The following is a 7059-nucleotide window of genomic DNA, read 5'->3' as shown; positions in this document are numbered from 1 at the left end:
TCTGGAGTAATTGCTCAAAGCCAGGAGCTTACAACAAGCTGAGAATCATTTGATGCAAAATGCAGTTCTGCCATCCTGTTTTCACACTCCTCGTTGCTCCGTAYGCTTCTATTCCCTCTTTCATGTTCGTTCTTCCCTTTAGTCCTGTCCAGGCTATTGAAACCTATAAGTTGGTCCAAAAACTACTGAAAGACACAAAGATTTCTTTTGACTTAATGAACTCTAGGTATTTAAGGCCTAAACTAACATACTCCTGCTACCCAACCCATCAGTGGAAACAAATTCAGATACAGGTTCAAATGCTGGTTTGGAAGCTGTTTTGACTGTTTATAGAGTACTCTGAGATTCTCAAGATTTTGTTTTCCTCCTTGACATTACAGAAAAACCTGTCAGAAGTTTCAGTAATTGAGGAAGAAAGTGGTTGATGTGATTTGTTTTGAAACTACCTTGTGCCTATATTTTCTTGGGCTGCACTTGCAGTTGATGCGGTTGATGTCTTGCTTCTTGTTAGCAAAGGGCTGTCAGGTTGGATACCAGCCACCTTTTCTAAACCCCAGATGCTTCATTTAACTAGTTGCACTGAAATAATATAATACTTTTCTCTGTCAAAATACTGTGTGATGTATTTGGCCTACCTTCTGCCTTCCTTTAGTGTCCCAAGCGTGTCAAGTCAGTCCTAAGTTCTCCATGACCAAAGAGGAGGCCAGTTCAAAATGCAAACTTTCTCCCAGGGAGGCAAAACTTCTGTAGTTCCCACTACTATCAAAATTTAAAYGCATGTTACCAAATAGCTTGTGTACATTTAGGTAGTTGTAAGCTTAATCACAGATCTGGAGACCCTTATSGATGTTCAGCTATGGAAGAAGCATGAGGTCAGATAAGAATTGTCCCTCTAAACCTTCATCTCAGATTCATGGCATGAATCCTAAAGGAGGAGAGCGGTCTAATATATGGGGCTTGAGTATGGGATGAACTTTCAGAGTTGTTTAGGAGGCAAAATATCCTTGCCTTCTCCCCCAGCCTCCCCCCAAGCTGCATACTCATTCACCTCTGCCAGTAAGAGTACTGGGGGAAAACAAATGTGAATTTGCTTGAAATCTAGAGTCTAGATCTACTTCCCACCACCACCTTCATCAAGCCTGATCTTCCACCAAATGTTACAGTAGCTCCCATTGGCTTCAGAGATTTAAGGCTGGGAATCACTTTATATTTCAGAATCCTTCTCCTAAATGATGCTCTGAGAGACTTTTTTGCTTCTGCTCTATTAGTTTAATGCATTAATTTGGCACCAAGGTGATGGAGCTCATAATATTCTGTTCCTGGGGAAGGAGTGCTGGGTAACACTGTATGCCACTGTTCCAAGCATAGACTTATTTACTTTAATTAGAAAGTGCACTTGTTAAGTCCTCAATTAATTAGGTAAAGCAGCACCTATTGAGAGCAGATGAAAGAGCTACTGTGAGAGAAGAAGGAGGGAGGGGGAGATGTGAAGGATGAAAAGAGAAAGATAATACCAGCTCTGGAAAGTAAGTGGTGTTAGAGAAGCCAGAAAGAGACCACAGGTACGACTCTGTTTAGAGCCTAAATTGTAGTCACTGTTTCTAAACTGGCTCCAGGTACAGTTGCTGTTGCAGATTTTGTGGGATTATTTGGAGTCAGTCTGCAGCCTGTTTTAAAGCAGATCATTGAATATGACTTAGAGATGGACTTACACTATGTCCTGCACCATGCCCTGCGCAGTTTATCATGTTTGGGAGGCACAAGGTCAGTGAGGAATATCATAACTGGCTTGGTCTTCTGTAGGACAAAAAAAATACACTACAATAAGTACAGTAGTTTTAGGAAGGAAATAGTTCATTCTGGTTTAAAAGRCATCTGAATGTTCTCTGCTGTTTCATTTTCCTTTTGCATTTTTCTTTCAATGAATAYATCCAAAATTTCAAAGCAAACAAGTTAAAGTCACAGTTTTGAAGAGAAATTTTCATGTTACGAGTCCAAAAACACACTATTAATACCAGATGTTAAAAAGTAAAAAACACTTTTCCTAAAAATAAGGAGACTTAAGAGCTACACCTGACGGCAACATCTCTCTTCTGACTTCTGAAGTCTGTAGCATTCATGTCTCTGGTTTGCAGAATGCTTGCACGGAATAGAGATTTTGGGGGGGTTTTAAAGTGAAAGCTGAATTTCTTGCGCAAGGCTCTAAGAGCTGGGATTTTAAGCAATATGCCAAGCATCACGAGACTTCTGATAAAATCAGTCAGGGTTGCCAATTTTAAACTTAAACCCATCTCTCGATCTAGAGGTTCGCTTGAATTTCAGCCCAGACCCAGTGGAAGAATTCTGTGAAGCTGGGCTGCGTCTTGGGACTGACCCTTTGGCTGGCAGCCCAATGTTTGCTACAAAAGTTTGTGGTGGTTTTAAACAGCGCGACTTATCAACAGTCCGTTTAGTGGGCGGTTGCATTACTTTTCAAAAGGGCCTATGTTGACAGATCAATACTTTGTTGCTGTAGATACTTAATAGATTTCTCTGTGATCCTCTGCGCATATGAGGGGTTTTATAAGCTCTCCAGGAATGTATATGCAGGAATGTTTCAGAGGCTTCTGATGAAATTTTATGCTCTAGTGATGACTACGTAGCAATTTCCAGGGAATTGTAATAGCATAATAAGGCAGTCTTTTCAGAGGTTGAAGGAATCTTTCCTCAACATTTCTGAGGTTCGCTGTAATTCCCTGTCCTTTCCATGTAGGAGTGCAAACCTAGTTCCATGATGGATAAAGACAGTGTTTGTGGTGGGCAGTAGGAACACTGTGAGCTGTTKTAAGCCTTTTCCTGAAACCTTGGAATATTCCTAACAAATATATTTGTGTAATGGCACAGGATTAGGTAATGGCAATCTTTGGAGCCCGAATCTGCTTTGATATTAATTTCATTCATGTTCCACTCTGCTGCATCTCTGAAAGCAGAAGGTTGATGCAAAGGAGAAGCTTTTGGCAACTGAGCCAATGAAGGGATTGCAATGAAAATAAGAGCATTTGAGGGAGAGGAATGGTGTTTATATCTGTTAAAACACAGAATTAATAGAAATCTTCGGAGAGGCACTTTCTGCCACTACGCGTAAGGGGGACTGGCTGCTCAATTCCTTGTGCTGTTCTTTCATTTCCCTCTTGGCTCTGTGAATGCTAAAACAAAATCTGAACGCTCAGATCTGAGGAGTCCCTGGCGCCCTGTCTGCTTCCCTGCTTGACCCAGTTGCTTTAGCTGTCTTGGCTTYTTATGCCCGTGTGTTGTTGATGCTTCAACCCCTAAAACACTATTGCTTCCTTTAATTGACTTGGTTCCATCAATGTGTCCTGAAGCCCCTCTCTCACTCTTCTCCTCCACCTCACATGCAATCTAGCCTTTATTATTAATTACGATTTAAAAAAAAATCATGTGCAATTCTGTAAATCATGTTGGTAGGTTTTGTATGACAGAGGCAACTTCTAAACCATAATGACTGAGGTTTCTGAGGCAGCATAGGGATTCAACTCCAAACCTTTCATTAATTTTAATAAGGAACAGAGCATCTGGGTGTACATCTCCAATACTGCTTTAAAATACTTAACCATTAATGTGTGAAAAATTTCATCCTGGTTTTGATACCAGTCTCCCGAGCAGATGTTGCTTTTCTGGAGAAAATGTTGAAGTGGGGAAAGGCTGGCTTCCTTAGTGGAAGAACCACCTGTGATGGGGACCCTTGAGTGATTTAAATACCCTCATCAATCAGGAGAGAGAGATGTAAACAAACCTGGCTTCTGAGCACTCCAGTCCAAAACCTTGATGTGTCTCGGCATCAGCTTTTCCTTAGGAATTGACCTAAGTTGAAGCCAAAGCAGGAGGGAAACTGCCTTGCTGCTAAGGCAGGTCTAGAGCCTTGTGTAACTGAGAAACATCCCTACCACCGACATTTCTTCCTAGCTACAGGCTCGCCTGCGCTATGAAAAATAACTGCATCAACTGGGCAAAGAGGTTTTCTAGATGAATAATTTACATGTTGAGAGTTGTTCATTTCAGGTCAACCAAAAGTATTTGTGAATTTTGCCCAATTCACTAAGTACTTTTCTGCTGGAGAAGAAAAGTTGAAACAAACCCAAGAAGTTTTCTTCAGCATTTCCACATTGAAATATTACTGTTTTTCATTTCAAAATGTTGTAAACCTTTCTCTGAAACAAACTTTGAAAACTGCTCAGAATGCTTTGTCTCACCATGAAATATTTGGGTTTTTATGGTAACCCATGGATCAAAGCCCCGTGTGTCATCTGTTCTCAGCACAAGCAGAGACTACTAGAGCAGCCTGACTGTGCTAAAGACTGAGGAAAACCACTAGAAAAACTTTTCCATGAATGTTCCCACGTTTCTGAAAGGGAAGCAGTTTTTCAGCTTCATGTTAATTTGATGCAGCTAAGACAGTTTTACTTGAACAAATGCTCATGGAAAGCAAATGTCCTATACAATTGCAGTGCTGACTGATATGGTCTTGAAACTAGTTTCCCAAAGCTTCTCATTACACCTTTGCCACCAAAGCAATTAAACAAGCCTGGTGGKGTTCTGCCAAGTCCATTAGCAGCTAAAACCATGTACAAATGCAGTAACTTCGGCAACAAGGGGGAGAATTAAATTTTACCTCTGCATCCAATAGACTAAATCTTTGTACAGCAACCCTAATGTTTCCAGCAACGACTTGAAGCATAGCCTGTTTGGTTCATAATAAGTGAATTATAAAAGCAATCTGACCCCTTTGCTCCCAGCACCATTTCTCTGATTCATCTCTATTAGGGGATTCAAATAGCAGTAGGTTATTTTGGGGGTTTTTTTAGGGTGATTTTATATTTTTTCCCCAAGCTGCCATCCTGAAAACAGTTGCCTTCATCCAATTACCAATGCAAGACCACTTGACTCATGTAATTGGTCACAGCTAAATTCACCTCAGACTTCAAATCTCAAATGCTGAATTTGCAAACTGTGCAGGGTTTTCAGAGAAAATATCCAATCATATTTCCCGTGATAAATAAACTGCTCTCTCTCCCCAAATTGCTAATAYGCAGATTAAGAGGTTGGATTTACTTTGTCAGGGAGCTATTTCATATTCACTTTTGCTCAGCTTTTGTGTACCAGGCTGGGTTAAGGAGATACTAAAATGAGGCTGTGCAGATACAGCTGTAGGATCTAGGGAGCAAAGTCTCGCCAGGCTTATCTTGTTCTTTCTGCTTATTTTCAAAGGGCAGTAGCAGTGTCTGAACGTGTACAGGTCTAAAGGTGTTTGCACCAAAAGCTAGAAGATTGGGCCCATTGAGGCTCTGCACTGAACTAACAGTGGTTTGATTTAGAGCCACAGTATGGTTCCGAGTCTTCTGCCCCTCTTGCTGTGATAGTCCAAAAAAAAGGGGGGGAGGGGAGGAAGGGGAGCAAATTAAGAGCTCTCATATTGGCCCTTCTGCAGCAGAAGTAGCCAACGAAAGCCAAACAGCCCCAGGCAATGAGCTGCCAAGTAGTGGAAAAGGAAGAATCCATCCTTAGTTGTGCCAAAGTGCTGGAGACCTTGAACGATGCTGTTGTGGAAAAGACAAATGTTCAGCGCGGCCTTTGCATGGTCCCGTGAGAGACAAACCGTGGACGTGGCTCACTTTCACCCCGACGCGTAGCGTAAATCGTACGTGACAGCCGGATGCTTGACCTTCCCTATGAAGGGCAAACTGATAGGTGGAAATAAAGTAAACAGGAGAAGAATTTAGGAAGCCAAGTTGAAATCTGTGAGAAAAGGTACCCACAGCAGGGCATTTGTCTTGGTCTGAGGGACATGCGATGGCCTTAGGTCCCTTCTGCGCTCCCTCTGGAGATGTCCATTTCTAGGAATACGTGCATAGGGTTTCCTTTAGCAGATGTAATTGTCTCTGGGAGGATTAAGTAGGGAGGATCAGCTAACCACTTGGSAGCGGCGGGTCCGGCAGCGGGTAGCGTGTGCGCTGCGGTCTTGGACRGAGCTGAGGAAGCGAGCGCGTGCCGGGGGATGCTTGGCCTGGGCCAAGGTGGATCTCAAAGGAAGCGGGGGGGGGATAAGTGAGGTTGTGGGGTCTGCACCTTGCTGTGGGCCAGGGCGCAGCGTCGCTCCCTCCCCGGCCCCTCCGCGCCCGCCCGGGGCCGCGGTGCAGGTGCTCGGGTGGAGCCCGCCGCGGAGCACCGGTGCRTGGGCTACGTGTGCCTAATAAGCGAGGGTCGTTTTGCGGCCWCGGGGAGCGGTTAATTACTCGTGGAGTCACAAGGGGGCACCCATGGCTAAAGCTGTAATTACCCGGGGACGAGCGCGCCCGTGCCGGAGCGGCCCCGGCCCCGGGGGGCTCCCGGCCCTGGCAGGGGGCGACGGCCGCGAGCGCGGGCAGAACTCTCTGCAATGAGCGCTGGGCAAAGCGCGGAGAGTTTCCGTTTCCTTCTTGTAGGGAATAGTGGCGAAATGCCCCAAACACTGAACTTTCCTTTGTCCGGGGGCTTAACCAAAGTGCGCTGAAGTCATGAAATACTAAGGTAGGTCCATTAAAACAACCCTTCCAGGCTTTTTGTTTTGCGTTTTTCCTTTTTCCTTTTTTTTTTTTCTTCCTCCAGCTGACGTTTGAATCTTTTTTAGTTCATGACAAGTTCAGCTCCAACTGTTGCGCTAATAAGAGACAGCCTTTTATAATTAAAGGCAGGTTCATATTTAGCAATTCAAGGATGGAATTGGATTTTTGGAATAAGGGTAAAGCTTTCTAGTGAAAGCTTTCTACCTTTTTGCAGTATTTATATAGCAACCTAGGTAATTTTTTTCACTGTTTTATGGGTATTTTTGTTTGCTTATGGGACTAAATAAGTTGATACCTTCCTGTGGATTGAATTATTGTTGTCTTAAYTTCTGCGTTTACTCTCAAAAATGCTGATTAACTCTCAGAATTGCTGAACGCCTTTATCTCCCGTGACCTTCAATAGCTTGAAAACGGCTTAGGAGAGTCAGGAAGGTGAATGAGGATCCTGGCTGTCCCTCCC

This window comes from Rhea americana, unplaced genomic scaffold (assembly GCF_003343005.1).
Source record: "Rhea americana isolate MKP2758 unplaced genomic scaffold, rheAme1 scaffold_61, whole genome shotgun sequence".
Lineage (NCBI taxonomy): Eukaryota > Metazoa > Chordata > Aves > Rheiformes > Rheidae > Rhea > Rhea americana.
Note: the sequence above shows the minus strand (reverse complement) of the source record.